The sequence below is a fragment of the Arachis ipaensis genome, chromosome B7, assembly GCF_059453495.1.
Source record: "Arachis ipaensis isolate K30076 ecotype BB chromosome B7, ASM5945349v1, whole genome shotgun sequence".
Taxonomy (NCBI): Eukaryota; Viridiplantae; Streptophyta; class Magnoliopsida; order Fabales; family Fabaceae; genus Arachis; species Arachis ipaensis.
This window is the reverse complement of record NC_142442.1, coordinates 107,893,230-107,909,507: the sequence shown is the minus strand read 5'-3', so window position 1 is coordinate 107,909,507 and position 16,278 is coordinate 107,893,230. Positions and strand designations below refer to the sequence as shown.

The 16,278-nt window shown below is 39.1% G+C and overlaps 1 non-coding gene across 1 annotated transcript; it reads left to right on the top strand.

Moving 5' to 3' along the window:
* Positions 1-13,948: 13,948 nt before the first annotated feature.
* Positions 13,949-14,052, top strand: LOC148553662 (small nucleolar RNA R71). The gene has a single exon (XR_015892872.1). It is a non-coding gene; the product is annotated as a small nucleolar RNA R71 (small nucleolar RNA).
* The last annotated feature ends 2,226 nt before the right edge of the window (positions 14,053-16,278 follow it).

The window sequence follows — 16,278 nt, the reverse complement described above, 5'->3', positions numbered from 1 at the left end:
TATTTATATATACATAATAATTAATTTTAATGATTAATTTTAATATATAAATAATATTTTATTTATTTAATTGTCATATTTGACTGAATGTAGTGGCTAAAAAATATTATTTTTTAATAATATTTATTTTAAAATATCTTTATTTAAATTTTATTTTAAAAGTTATATACTATTTTCTAAAAGAGAATTTAAGTTAGTAGAATTTCATAATGTGTTACGAAGGAGAATAAATTTAGCATAATAACATTATACATAATGACAAAAAAAACATTATACACTGATTTTTTTTATTTATTCACATGGCATGACAAACTAAAAATCATAAAACATAAAGCAAACAAGATTTAGGTGCCATGGTAGAGAGAAATTATTTTTAAAATTCAAATTTTTATAAATAAATAGTATTATTATGATGTATTATATTATATTATCTGTAAAAACCGAAAAATTAATTAGACGTTTGATTAAAATAAAATAATAATTTAATTATCTAAAATAAGATAAAAAAAATTAGAAATGTTAATTTGAAAATTTAAAAGTAAGATTTGGATTCAGTTGAATTTTTCGAGAGGAAAAATGTAATTTTTTGAGAAAAATTACGTAAAAACGGATACCAGAAATTTAGTCAGCAATACCGGCTTAAGTCTATCCGGTACAGCGTATGAGAAAATAAAACTACCGAAATACTTAGAAAAATATTTAAAATAGAAAGTCGGACATTTATTCTAAAGGTTTTGGTTCAAGATTAGGCTAAACGAACCAAAAATTCAAATTGGTTGGACCAGATTCAAGTTGAGCCCAAACCCAATATATATAAATTCACTAAAGAGGCAACTCAACCTTATTTTATCACTTTGAGAAGGAAGAGTGCAACTGAGATTTGAAAGAGGGTTTCACTAACTTCAACACTAAATCGGTTATAACTTGCATTTCGGAGCTCCGATTGGCGTGCCGTTTATGGTCACGCGAAGCTCTCGTCAAACTCTTTGATTTCATCTGAACAAAATAGTAAAAGACTTTCAACTTTTTTTCAGTTCTCTGTTTCCTATATTTTCGTATTTTTTGCTATGGTGATTGAATAGATTTTGTGATTTTGGTTATTTAGGTGGTATTTTAACATTGGGTAATTGTTAGATTTTACCCTAATCCACAGTGGGTAAGGTAAGAAAGCTTTATACCCTTGTAGTTTGTCTATTTTATGAACCTTAGTATTGATTGTGATGAATTATATAATATTAGATTGAGAATTGGTGTTTATTGGTGTTGATTTGGCTATTTGGAGTATTTAGATCAAGTTTGGAGGCTGAATTTTGGTGTTTCAAGCTTGGAAAAAATTGGCCAAGGTATGATTTCAGTTTTCTTTAGTTAATATATAATGTTGTGTGAGACTTAGGCTAATTGCCTTAAGATAGGTTGAATTTGCATCAATGATTGAATTGTTATTGAGAATTGCAAATATGTATGATGTGTGAATATTAATGAGGATTGAATGTGGAATGAATTTGTATGATGGAGGTTGTGGTGATGATATAGAATGAATGGTAATGTATGCTTTCGATGATGATAAAGATTGATGATGAGTATTGATGAGTATTGAATGATAAATATTGGTGTTGATGAGGATTAATGGAAATTGAGGATTTTAATGTGATATTAAGTTGGAATTGGAATTGTTGAATGAATTGCTAAGGTGAGGAATGAAAGACTTAGGTGTTAGAATGCTTGAGTAATGATTGAGGATTGCTTAGGTATTAATTTGGGTATGGTTGGTTTAGTTTTGGTTTGAGTGTTTTGAAAACTAGAGAATTTTGCAAGTTTTTGGTAAAAATATGTTTTTGACGAAGTTCAACAGGCCATAACTTAGTTTATAGACCCCCAATTTTTATGGAATTTATTTTGATTGAAAATTTGGTCTGTGTGGTTTATGTTGTTCAAAGAACAGATAAAAAAGTATTTTTAACGCAGAAGTTATGCGCGTTTGAAGTTTAGTGTAAAAAACTAAATTCTGCAGCAAAACAACTTTTTCTGAAATTTTGAAGGTATGCATATGCAACACTGGCATGTGTGTGCGAAAATGTCCACTTTACACTCATGCGTACGTAGCCAATGGCATGCTACGCGGAACCCTTTTCTATTTCGAGTGCTCGCGTATGCGGATGATGCACGTATACGCGACATTACCAATTTGACACTCATGCTACGCGGAAACAGACATGAGTACGCATGACCCCTGTGTTGCTGAAAATGTGATTTTTGAGTTTTAAAGTGTTCCTCTAACTTTCTAAATCTCTTCACTTCTGTTTAGGATCCCCTAGCTAGAACTTAGGCTTTGGGACAAGGGAGAGTATGATGAGTGGACTTAGTTGAATAGTTTTTTGTTATGAGATTAGAGACGGTGACTTAGGCTTGGAAAGTTCTATGGATGGAATAACTAGAGTGAATTGGCAGAGTGTTGCGTTGATACTAAGTTGACAAGAATGAAAGATTAAGGTTGTTGAAACTGATGAGAATGAGAGGTGATCACTGAACTGGATATATATTCTGATATACTATGATTGGTAAGTCGCTATGCGCCTGGCAAGGACGGTGGTTAATCCCACTTGTCGAGGTTGCGGCGCCAGCATAAGGATGGTGGTTAATCTCGCTTACGTTGAGATGTGAGGTCTAAGGCAGTGTTTCCTTTCATATCCTTTCTGGTCACAAGAGTGTGTTAGGGCACTATATCCCAAGGCGCAATTATATATTTGTGACAAAAGGGCGACATCCCAAGGGGATATGTCGGGTTGGCAGTTGAACAGACAAGTGATATCACGGCCAATAGGACATGCATTCATCATGTGCATTCTTATGTGTTTGTTTGCTTTGTTTACTAGCATTGTGCCAACTTGTATAATATGTTTAATTGCTAATTGAATTATTTGTGCTTTACTTGCTTGCACCTATTTGTGTTTTCTGCCAGGATTGAGGAGGCTCGGTAGGCGGTGGCGAGGGGATCGCAGGGAGGATAGGTTGGTAAAGGTTGTGGACAATGATGTTCTGTAGATTAGAAAATCCTTAAATTAGATAACCTTTTATAGTTTAGGATTTTATTATAAGTGGAATTACTTTATATCGGTTTGAAATTCTAGGATTGCCTTTGGCTTTCTGAAATCGTACATCTTATCTATTGGGCACTATTATCATACTGAAAAACCCCGGTTCTCATACCATATGTTGTTATTTTTCAGATGCCAGTCGCAACCCACCTCCGTGAGTTTGCGGATGGTGATAGAGCGGAGGATGATTCGAGTGTTATATTTTGTTTATTTTGTTATAGTACCTCTCACTTTTTTATTATTGTACTTTGATGCCTTAGAGACTTAAACTTTGAGAGCCAGGATGTATCTATTTTTATCAAAAACTCTGTTGTATCTTTTGTTAAACTAGTCGGCTTAAGTTCCGTGGGCTACGGCTATTTTTTCTGTTGAATATTGTGTATATATATATATATATATAACTTGTTGATCTTATGTTAATTACCTTGTATATCCTAGAGCTGTTTATAAGATTTTATATATTATTATGTGTTCCTTTCGTGCCAACGTGCTTGAGTTATCGTGTGTGAACGTTTTGCACTTTGCATCTCTATTTTATACATCTTTAGTCTTCTTTTCCTTCATCGGGCTTCTAGTTTAAATATTCCTTGATTATATACTATTGTATGGAGTTTTAAAACTGTCGTGACGCTTTGCTGTCCTTTGCTTTATGGTGAGAAGTAAAGCTTAGGGTGATAGTGTGTTATGTTTAGTGGTATCAGAGCGGTTTGTCCTCGTGAGCCTGAGGAATGGACCGATTGTGCTTCATTGCATACTCTGGGTTATTTTTCTTTCGTACTAATTAGGATATCTGCTTAATATGCATAACATGCTTATCTGTGAGTGCCTTTTTGGGATAATTGAAGCATTGAGCTTGAGGCATTGAGAGTGATCATCTTGATATCGATTGTTTGGTATAGATAGGACCCCAAATGGCAACTCGTAGATGAGATCGATCACGTGCTCGAAGAGTGGGAAGGATAACCCACCAACTGACCCGAGTTTATGGCGGCAATGACTAACCTAGCTAATTCAATGCAAGTGAGTGTTGCTGCGATGACTCAAGCTATGGAGAGGATAGGGCAACCAGCTGGAAATGGAAACGGAAACGGAGAAGGGGCTGAGAATAACTTAGGTGGTGTTCCAATGATGTTAGCTTCTTTCCTGAAAGTGAACCCACCGAGTTTCAAAGGAACAACACTGAAGTAGACAACTAATTCCAAGCTATGGAGCATGCCTTGCAAACTCAGCATGTTCTGGATAATCAGTTCATAGAGTTTGTGTCTTATCAACAAATGGAAGAAGCTCAGCACTGGTGGCAAGAAAAGTGCCGATTGCTGCAACTACAAAATGTGGACATTCCGTGGGAGCTGTTTCGAACTACCTTCTATAAGAAGCATTTTCCTGAGTCAGTGAGGGAGGCTAGGGAGTTAGAACTCATGCAACTGAAGCAAGGGTTCATGTTAGTGGCTGAGTACACCAGCATGTTCGATGAGGTCTGTAGGTTCTCGAGGGTTTGTTAGGGTTCCCGTGAGTCCTATGAGAGCTGAAAATGTATTAAGTATCAAGGATGGCTCAAGGAAAACATCATGAGTGTTGTGTCTCCATTGGAGATTCGGAGATTTTCTGAACTGGTAAACAAGGCGAGAGCTGTAGAAGATTGTGCCAAGAAAGTGGCTTTGGCGAGGGATACTCGTGGAGGTAACAACAACTGAGGTCGTGGGAAGTATTTTCTACATAGAGCCCAGAACTTCAAAAGGGGAGGACATGTCCCTCATCATCCTCAAGGTCAAGGGAACTTCAGAAGGACTAACTATGACCAATATCACCAGGAGAAAGGAAGAGGTAAATAAAGTAAAAATTCTCTGGATTTAACTTGTGACTGTTGTAGAGATTTTCATCCTTATGATTTGTGCAAGTTGGGTATAGCTGGATGCTTTACTTGTGGATTGCCTGGTCACATTGCCAAGGATTGTCCTTGATAAGTTCACATTTGATGATAAATTTTGGTTGAAATTGAGTGAATTTCATCAGGTAAACCCATATTTATTCCCTTAAATAACATGCTTTTGTGTTTTCTTCCGAAATTGTGCCTAATTGTGAAAACATGCTCTTTAATGCTTAAATTAATCAATTTTTTCATTTGTATTCCATTCGATGCCTTGATATTTTTTATAAGTGATTTCAGGTGTAATAGGTAGGAATGGCTTGATAAGAATGGAAGAGAAGAATACAAGAGGGAGGAAACATAAAGAAACAAACGAGAAAAGCATTTAGAAGTGTGCGTGCGCACAACCTCTTGTGCGTACGCACAAGTACCAGTGCGTGACTTCATTAAAAAGTCACGTGGCTTGCAAATTGGAGACTTTAGAGGCCCAAATCTGATGGCCTAGAGCTCATATGGAGGGGGCAACACTTGAGGAAATATACCATATCATTAGGAGTAGTATTAGATAGTTTTAGGAGGCTTTAGGTTTTAGTTTTCTCTTAGTTTTTCTCTCAAATTTCTTAGGGTTTTATTAGGGTTTATATTGCAAAGTGTTATTTCTATTTTGATCTTGGATTCTTGATGACAAGTCATTTTGAGCATATTTTCTAAGCAATTTTTACTTGTTTTCATTAGGTTTCATGTATTTCTTAGGCAATAAGTAAGTGATTGGATTGGAATTTCATGCTTGTCTTGATTCAATCAAACATTATTATTTTTGTGTATTATCACGAGATTTATGCAAGAATTATGTGATTATTATGAGTGATGCAAAATTTTATGATTTTAGCAAGGCTTTGATTGCATGTTTGAATGATGACAGATGAAAAGATGCAAGGAAGAAACAGAGAAGAGAAGCAGGGCAGAGGAACGCTACGTTCGTTTGGAGAATGCTACGTTCTCTAGCTTCTAAGTTGCGACACGTACGCGAACAGGACACGCATGCGTAGAACAAGAAATTTGGAAGATCCACGCGTACGTGTGCATGACGCGTACGCGTGGGTGTGATTAACGTTCATTACAAAATAACGCTACGTTCGCTTTCAAAGAGCGCCTGCGACAATTTCAAAATCTGGATCTCAACTTTGGCCATTGACGCGTACGCGTGAGGGACGCGTACGCGTGGGAGTAGCATCTTTGAAGAAGCACGCATACGGGTGAAGGACGCGTACGCGTGGGGTAGCGTTCTTGGCAAGAACGCTACGTTCTCAAAGTGAATGCTACCAAGGGACGCGCAAGCATATATCACGTGTACGTGTGACAAGGTTTGCAGAGAGAAACGACGCGCACGCATAGGTGATGCGTACGCATCGCTAGAGCCAAAATGAAGAACGACGCGTACGCGTGGGAGGCGCGTACGCGTTGATGAATGAACGCTGTGTTCTCTTTGAGAACGCTACGTTCTCCTGAAGCTGCATGGAAGTACCAATACAGACCTATTTTGACTTGCTTCAATAAAGGCCAAAAAGCCCAATCCAAGCACTTGAAGACTGAATTGGAAAGTGTATAAATGGAGGAGAATTTGATTTCATTAAGAGGTTGGCTAGTAGATCGGGAAACTCTGCACCAAATTTTCATATTTTCATTTTAATTTCCTTCTGTTCTTCATCTTCTGCACCTTTTCTCTTTCTATTTTGTATTAGAGCAATGACGAACTAACTCCCAAATTCATTAGGGAGAGGAGCTCTATTCTAATTTGATGCGCGGAAAACTTGTCTCTCAACAAATCTCCCTTCGGCAAGTGTACCGAATTTGTCGTCAAGTAAAAACTCACAATAGAGTGAGGTCGAATCCCACAGGGATTGATTGATCAAGCAACTTTAATTAGAAGAATGTTCTAGTTGAGCGAATCCAGAATTTGGGTTGAGAGTTGCAGAAAATAAAATGGCGGAAATGTAAATAACAAAAAAGTAAATGCTAGAATTAAAGGACTGGAAGTAAATGACTGAAAATAAATTGCAGAATTGTAAATGGGAATGGGGGATTTGCTCATAAAAGTAAATGGCAGTAATTAAAGAGAATGGGTAAGATCAGAGATGGGGAGTTCATTGGGCTTAGGAGATGTTGCAATTCTCCGGATCAAGTTCATTTTCATCTCTTCCTCAATCAATGCACTCATTGATCTCCTTGGCAATCTTAAGTGATTGAATTACAATTTCTTGCAATTCAATCTCTCAAATCTTGATCAATAGCCAATTCCTTGGTCAATTGCTCATGAGAAGAGATGAAGTATGGTCACTGATTATACCACATGCATTTCCCAAATCAAGTATTGAGAGGGTTATAGTCACATACCCATCCAAACCCAATTTGGTCCAGCATGAGAAAGCAATTCTAGCTTGATCTCTTCATTCCTCTTTCAAGGTTCAAAAGAGATCCAAGTTTAAATAGCTTCTCTTCCAAGATAACTACTCAATTGGATGAAGATCGAAAGCTTTCAAGTAAAATCAAGAGAAAAGATAGAAGAAGAATAATGAAAATTAGTATTGATCCATCAAATTACAACAGAGCTCCCTAACCCAATGAAAGGGGTTTAGTTGTTCATAGCTCTAGAAAATGAAAATAAAGATGGAGAATACATCATAGAACTAGAAATTGCAGAGAAAATAAAATACAGAGAGTAATTACCTTTTTTCCACTTTCAGAACTCCTTTAACAATTCAAAGCTACTCCTATATATACTACTCTTCTCAGCTTCTAGTTTGCTCTTCAAGTCTTGGGCCTTTGGATCTTGAGTTTGAAGCAGTTCTTTTCTTCATTTGGGCTTGGCTTTACTTGCAGAGAGAAAGTGCTAAGTGGGCAGAGACTTTAGCTCAGGGCGTTAGGGGTGTTAACATTTAGTGAAAGTAAAAGTTCGAGAACGTTAGTGACACTTAACATTTTCACTAACGTTCCAATGTACCCCTTTGCCTCACGTTAGAGCCCACGTTAACTAGGTTAACGTGGCTTCTAACGTGGCCTTGCCAACCTTCGAGAATGTTAGTGACACTCAACATTGTCACTAACGTTCCAGTGTGCCCATTTTTGCTTCACGTTAAAGCCCACGTTAACTAGGTTAACGTGGCTTCTAACGTGGCCTTTCCAAACTTCGAGAATATTAGTGACACTCAACATTGTCACTAACGTTCTAATGTGCCCCTAGATCTCACGTTAGAGTCCACGTTAACTAGGTTAACGTGGCTTCTAACGTGGCCATTCTTAGCCATCCCAACGTTAGTGACAATGTTGAGTGTCACTAATGTTGGCTCATCATTCATTCCTCATCGTTAGCTTCCACGTTAACTAAGTTAACGTGGAAGTTAACGTGGCTCCTTGGGGGTTGTGTGGTTGCTTCCAACGTTAGTGACGATGTTGAGTGTCACTAACGTTGTCGACAACTCTCACTTCTTACGTTAGCTCCCACGTTAACCAAGTTAACATGGAAGTTAACGTTGTGTGTTGCATCCTTAGGCCAACGTTAGTGACAATGTTGAATGTCACTAACGTTGGCTTCTCTTCCCCCTTAAACGTTAGAGGCCACGTTAACTAGGTTAACGTGGGCTCTAACGTGGCCACTCATGAGTGTTTGCCAACGTTAGTGACAATGTTAAGTGTCACTAACGTTGGCTCAACTTCCCTTCTCCACGTTAGAGTGCACGTTAACTTAGTTAACGTGACTCTTAACGTGGGCAATGATGGCTTTGAGAGTGTTATTGGCAATCACTTTTCTCATTAACCTTGCAAGTTACCTCCCTTTCCTTGCTTCCTTTGGTCTTGAAATCAAGCAACAGAGTGCATCAAAGTTCTAGTCCAAGTCATGGGTAATGCAGCATACAATTTGTCACTAAATTCATGCAAAATCCTCATGAAATAATGTAAAATGCACAATGTATGCTTGAATCAAGGTGTAGGTGAATATCTACCCAAAACTAGCTTATTTCCTAAAGAAATGCATGAAACTACCCTAAAAATAGTAAAGAAAAGGTCAGTGAAACTGGCTAAGATGCCCTGGCATCACAACACCAAACTTAAAGCTTGCTTGTCCCTAAGCAAGTACTGGATCAAGAGAATGATGAATGGAATATCCAGAAGAATGAGTCATTCTTGTGGAAGTCATGTTACTGATTTTATGGTGGTTTCATACATAGCAACTTAGGTTCATTCCAGTACTGGCTTTCAGACTTTTATCATGTCCCTAAACACTTACTTTGTTTATATCCCATGAGACTTTTATCTATTGATCCTTTTATTGTTATTTCAAGGGTTATTTGTGTTATTTAGGCTAAGTGCTCTGTAAGGGGGCAACTCTTTAAGATAAGCTTTCAGCCAACACTCCCGAACCAGTTGGTTCAAGGTGCTAGGTGTTGAAGCACCCCTAAGGACTTACTCCCTCAAGTCTCTCCCCCATACATACACACCACAGGCATATAGTTTATTTTTTTTTTCTTGAGACCTTGGTGTCCAGCACCTCTTTGGGTTACTAAATGCTCTGTAGTGATGGTTACTCTTGATAGTGGATTTTCAGCTGATAATCCCGGGTTAGTTAACCCAAGTTACCAAGTGATAAAGCACCCCTGAGAGCTTATTCATCCAAGTAGATCCCTCACACAGGAGCACCACAGACACTTGTCTCAAGGTCCAAATCATTGGTGCCTAACCTTATTGCTTACTCTTTTTCTTTTGTTTTTCACTTCCATTGTTCTTTCCCTTTTCTCTTATTAGGATCTTGTTATTAACTTAGTCTCATGGGTATATCCAAAGTCAAGTATTCAGGATAGATAGTTGTCCTCCTAGCCTTGTGGTTGAACCAACTTAGCTAACTTATGACTACCCCAAAGATTCATGAATGCACTTCCACATTATGAACTCTACTCTGGTCTTTTAAAAAACATAAACATTCTCTTCTTCATTTGATTTAAAATGGACAAGCTTACAAGTAAATAAGGAAAAGATGCAGTGACATTTAAACCAGAAATCATGGACCTATTCAGAAAGAAAACTTAAAAGACAGAATTTAAAAAGTTTAAACATAACATGGAAGCAGGTTCTATTTCATACAAGATCTTCCTTATTTAAAGCATAGAAAACGATGGACTAAAAAGAACTCCACCACCTTTCATTCATGTGGATGCCCATGCTCCCATCCTTGCTTGTCCTCATTGTGTCTCTCTTGAGTGCTTGTGCTCCCACTTCCTTTGCCTTTTCCAAGCAGCTTCTTCCAGAAACCACCATCTTCTATCTTCTTCTTAAGTGTCTCCTTTTGCTGTTTTACTTTCCTCTCTTCTTGTTCTACAAAATCTTTTTGGACCTCATCATATGTAGGGATGGCATAGTGTAGCTGATGCATATTACTAGTCATGTAGTTCAACTTGGCCTGAGTGTTCACATAGAACTCCTCCCTATGTAGTTGCCTTCCTTCATTGAGTACACTGAACTCATTGAAAGTTTTTATTTGGGCTATCTGCCGCTGGTTGAGTTCTTGCAAGTGCTTTTCTTGAAGCTCTTGCCTCTCATTCACTTGGTTGATTGCTTGAGTGAGCCTGGAGTAGTGTTCCTGCTGTTGCTCTATTTGTTGTTTTTGCCATGCTTCCTGTTGGCTCAGCCAGTTGGTTTGAAGGTTCAGTATTTGCTCTTGTCCTTCCATATGTCTCATCCTCAAATCCTCAATGGCTCTTAGAAGGTGACTCATGTTCAAGTTGGCTGGATCAGAATACTCTCCTTGTTGATATTCTTCCTGATGAGGTTCCTCTTGGTGAACTCTTTCTTTTGCTTTTGGTTTTCCTATTTGTGGTCTTCTTTGTTGTTGAGCAGGTGTAGTATAAACCAATCGCTCGAGTGTAACTGGCCTCCCTGGGTTTACCCAGTCTGGATTGCTGTCCTCAAATACTACCTTGGCCTTATTGCATAAGCGGAGAATGGTGCTGGGGTACCAAAGCCTGGCACCTGAATCAACCTTCTCAGCCGAATCTTGAATCCCCTCGGCGATGAGCTCATTCACATTGATTTTCCCACCCTGTATTAAGCAATGCACCATAGTAGCTCGATTGATGTTTAAGGAAGTTTTGAATTTCTTCTCATCGAAAGGAACACTTTCCATGGGTTCCTTCCTCTTTTGCCTCTTTGAGCTTGATGATGCCATGAATTGAATTGCTGTTTTGAGGTGGAGGTTGGAGGATACGAAGAGATGAGGAATAGGTTGGCTAGGACAGAGTGTGATGAAGGGGTTTGAGCAAGCCGAAAGTATGAAGTGTGGAGAGTGGGAATTTGAGTGTGAGGAATGATCATGCACTAAGGTTCACTTATATAGGGAGGTCATGAGTGGATGGAAGGTGTGGATTGCAAGGATTGTTGCTTGATGGACGGTGGGGGTTGTGTATGAAGGAAGGACAAGGATCATCACTTAATGAGAGTAATTGGTTTGGTCTTCAAGGGTATTCTTTCTCCAATGTTGCATGGCAGCGTTTCCCCATGCGTTCCCTCTTGAGACATGTGTGTAGTGCTCTTCATTAAGTGGCGAAATCTCCCCCATTTAATTGTCCAATCAATCCCTTTTTATGCTTCTTTTCCTTTCCTATAAAGATTTAAAATAAGGAAATTAATATCATAAAAATCAAACTCTACGGTTAGAATAATAAATAGAAGAAAAAGAGTTTGTTTATTTATGAATTTCAACTAACTAACTACTTGTGTATCCTTATGCATTTTGGTGGCACCATGGGGTGACACCAAACTTAGTTTGAAGCAATGTGATGAAAAGTTTTGTTCAAAGCTCCCAAGACTAGCATGCATCTTGGTTTGCTTTGAACACCAAACTTGTTCTTCACTATATACTGCATCATAAAGATTGCACCAAGTGTTTGTCAAGTTTGGGTTGAAATTCATAAACATTGATTTATTCATTATTTTAAAAACATATAAAACATGGGTTGCCTCCCATGAAGTGCTTCTTTAGCGTCACTAGCTTGACGTTTTTCCCTCATTAGGGTGGTTGGTAGTGCTTAAAGTCCTCCCCTCTTGCTGTGGACTTATATCCATTGGTTGGATCAATGATCTCCACATGTTCCAGGGAAAGAACTCTGTTGATAGTGAAGACCTTGGGTAACTGAAATGGTACAGTGGGGAGATTAGGGGGAATATCTGGGAAGTAAGCTGAGACAACTCTATCCCCTGGAGAGAAGTCTTCCGTAGGGATTTTCTTGTTCCTCCATCTCCTTGGTACCTTCTTCTTTGTTTCTTTTGAGGTTGCCTTCCCCTTGGTGACCTCTTTTTTCCAATGAGTTGTGATGCTGTCTTCACCTACCTCTAGAGGTTTAGGTTCCTCCAACTTTTCCTTGAGCTGTGGCAATTGCTGTTTTCCTTGTTTATCTATTAAGGGGATCTCAGAATGAAATGGCTGTACTTCAGTGCTTGTTTCCTTGTCCTCTTGATCCGTTTCTTGTGAGAGTTTGAAAATATTGAAGCTGAGTCGTTCATCATGGATTCTCAATATTAGCTCCCCTTTCTCTACATCGATAAGTGCTCTGGCCGTAGCTAGGAATGGTCTTCCCAATATGATTGGATGAATGTGACTCTCTTCCATGTCTAGGATGACAAAGTCCGTTGGGAGAAAGTATTTCCCAACCTTTAGCAATACATTTTCCACCACTCCTATTGCTTGCTTTTGAGTTTTGTCAGCCAGTCTGATGATTACATCTGTGGGTATTATCTCATTGATCTGCAGCCTCTTCGCTAGGGATAAGGGCAGTAAGTTGATGCTGGCCCCCAAATCACATAGTGCTCTATCGAACATAGTTTCACCTATGGCACAAGGGATGTGAAAACTCCCTGGGTCTCTTCTTTTTGTAGGCAGCTCAGGTTGAATAAGGGCACTACATTCCTTGTTCATCACTATAGTCTGGCCTCCTTTGAGTGAGCTTTTCCTGGGAAGAAGTTCCTTCATATACTTGATGAATGCAGGCATTTGTTGAATTGCCTTGATGAATGGTATGTTTACATGCAGAGATGCAAACAAGTCTAGGAACCTTGAGTATAATCTTTTTCCCACAGCACCATTGAGCAGTTGAGGGAAGGGTGCATAGAGCTTCAGCAGCTTTTGTTGTGAGATTTCTGGTTCTTGGCGATCTCTATCCTCCTCCTTTGTTGAGTTGTCTTCAGGTTGTTTGCAAAGTTTGCCTTGCTTGTCTTCAGTCTCTTGATCACTCGCAGTGACCATTTTGCAATCTTTCCATCTTACTTTCTTTGCTTCTCCTTTGGGGTTTTCTCCGTATCACTTGGGAAGCTATCAGTAGGTTTGGGAATCTTCTCAGTTAAATATCCCACCTGGAATTCCAGCTTTCTGATGGTCTCTCCCTGGTTCTTAATATTGGCTCGCACCTCCTCTTTGAACACCTTATTTTCTTGAATCTCTTGGCATATTCCTTCAAGTAAGGCTTCAATCTTAGAGAGCTTGTCATCAATTGATGAGTGATTCAGAGCAGATGTGCTGTTTTGGTTTTGATAGGCGTGTGGAGAAGTGTTGTTGTGGGGGGTTGGTGAATTCCCAATGTAGTTGGCTTGCTCCTGACTCCCCTCTGCTTCTTCATTCACTCCTTCTTGGGTTGTTGATGAAGTGGAGATTGCTGCTACTTGGTTCATCTCCATCTTCTTGGTGAGGTCAGCCAGCTGCTGGGTAATGAGCTTGTTTTGGGCCAACAGAGCATCTACATTGTTTAGCTCCATTACTCCTTTTGTGTTCCCTCTTTCGGAAGTATAGAAGTAGTCGTTCTCTGCTACTATTTCAATAACATCTATGGCTTCCTCAATAGTCTTCTTCTTGTTCAAAGATCCTCCAGATGAATGGTCTACGGCCTTCTTTGACTCATAAGAGAGTCCTTCATAGAAAATGTGCAGCTGCACCCATTCGTTGAATATGTCAGGTGGACACCTCCTTGTTAAGTCCTTGAACCTCTCCCATACTTCATATAGAGTCTCACCATCTTGTTGCCTGAAAGTTTGGACCTCAGCTCTCAGCCTATTGATTCGTTGAGGAGGGTAAAATCTTGCTAAGAATTTGTTCACCACGTCTTCCCAAGTTATCAAGCTTTCCCTTGGGAAAGATTCCAGCCACTTGGCTGCTTTGTCCCTAAGTGAGAATGGAAATAGGAGTAGTCTATAGGCGTCAGGGTGAACACCATTAGACTTCACTGTGTCACATATTCTCAGGAAGGTGGTCAAATGTTGATTGGGGTCTTCTTGAACACCTCCTCCAAACGAACAGTTGTTCTGAACAAGGGTGATGAGTTGTGGTTTAAGTTCAAAGTTGTTGGCATGGATTGTTGGCTTTTGGATGCTACTTCCACAATTGCCTGGGTTTGGATTGATGTAAGAGCCCAAAACTCTTCTATCCTCCCCAGCATGATTTGCTCTACCTCCTCCCCCATGGTTGTGATCCTCTTCTTCATGATGGTTTTCCATGTTGTCTTCCATGTTTGTTTCAAAGAATTCCTCTTCTTCCTCAGCACCAACAACTTTCTTTCCTCTTGCCTCCCTCCTTAATCTAAGGAAGGTCCTCTCAGGTTCAGAATCGAAGGAAGTTGAAGCCCCCCTTCTTCTCCCTGTCATATAACCGTCAAGTGCAAGCAAGAAAAGATAGGTGCAGAAAGTATTTGTGTCAGAATTACTGTTAGTTGTGGGTGATGCAATATATCAAATAGTTATTGGGTTAGCAAACAGAATTGAAAATAACAAAGAAAAACAAAAGAGTAGAGGGGGAAGGGAAGGAGTTTAACTAAAATAAAAAGTAAATCACTCAAACAGAAAATGAAATTCACAAAAATAAAAATGCTCAATCTAGTGATCTTCCAATTTAATCATTGTTGATGCACAATCAATTCCCCGGCAACGGCGCCATAAACTTGATGCACGAAAAACTTGTCTTTCAACAAATCTCCCTTCGGCAAGTGTACCGAATATGTCGTCAAGTAAAAACTCACAATAGAGTGAGGTCGAATCCCACAGGGATTGATTGATCAAGCAACTTTAATTAGAAGAATGTTCTAGTTGAGCGAATCCAGAATTTGGGTTGAGAGTTGCAGAAAATAAAATGGCGGGAATGTAAATAACAGAAAAGTAAATGCTAGAATTAAAGGACTGGAAGTAAATGACTGAAAATAAATTGCAGAATTGTAAATGGGAATGGGGGATTTGCTCATAAAAGTAAATGGCAGAAATTAAAGAGAATGGGTAAGATCAGAGATGGGGAGTCGGTGCACGAATTGTGAATCACACTTTTCACAACTCGCACCACTAACCAGCAAGTGCACTGGGTCGTCCAAGTAATACCTTACGTGAGTAAGGGTCGAATCCCACGGAGATTGTTGGTTTGAAGCAATCTATGGTTATCTTGCAATTCTTAGTCAGGAAGTCAATTGTATTTATCAGTTGAATTGCGAATAAACAAGAGAGCATGGGTTAAAGGTTACTTGTTATGCAGTAATGGAGAATATGTTGGAGTTTTGGAGATGCTTTGTCTTCTGAATCTCTGCTTTCCTTTGTCCTCTGATTCACGCACGCACGTCCTTCTATGGCAAGCTGTGTGTTGGGGCATCACCGTTGTCAATGGTTACATCCCCTCCTCTTGTGAAAATGATCCAAATGCTCTGTCACAGCACGGCTAATCATCTGAGGTTCCCGATCATGCTGGAATAGGATTCACCCTCCTTTTGCGTCTGTCACTACGCCCAGCACTCGCGAGTTTGAAGCTTGTCACAGTCATTCAATCCCTGAATCCTACTCGGAATACCACAGACAAGGTTTAGACTTTCCGGATTCTCATGAATGCTGCCATCAATCTAGCTTATACCACGGAGATTCTGATTAAGGAATCTAAGAGATATTCATTCAATCTGATGTAGAACAGAGGTGATAGTCAGACACACGTTCATGGATTGAGGAAGGTGATGAGTGTCACTGATCATCACCTTCTCCATAGTTAGGCGCGAATGGATATCTTAGATAGGAACACGCATGTTTAAATAGAAAACAGAAATACTTGCATTAATTCATTGAGACACAGCAGAGCTCCTCACCCCCAACAATGGAGTTTAGAGACTCATGCCATCAAAGAGTACAAAGTTTTGATCTAAAATGTCATGAGATACAAAATAAGTCTCTAAAAGTTGTTTAAATACTAAACTAGTAGCCTAGGTTTACAGGAAATGAGTAAACTATAGCAGATGGTATAGAGATCCACTTCTGGGG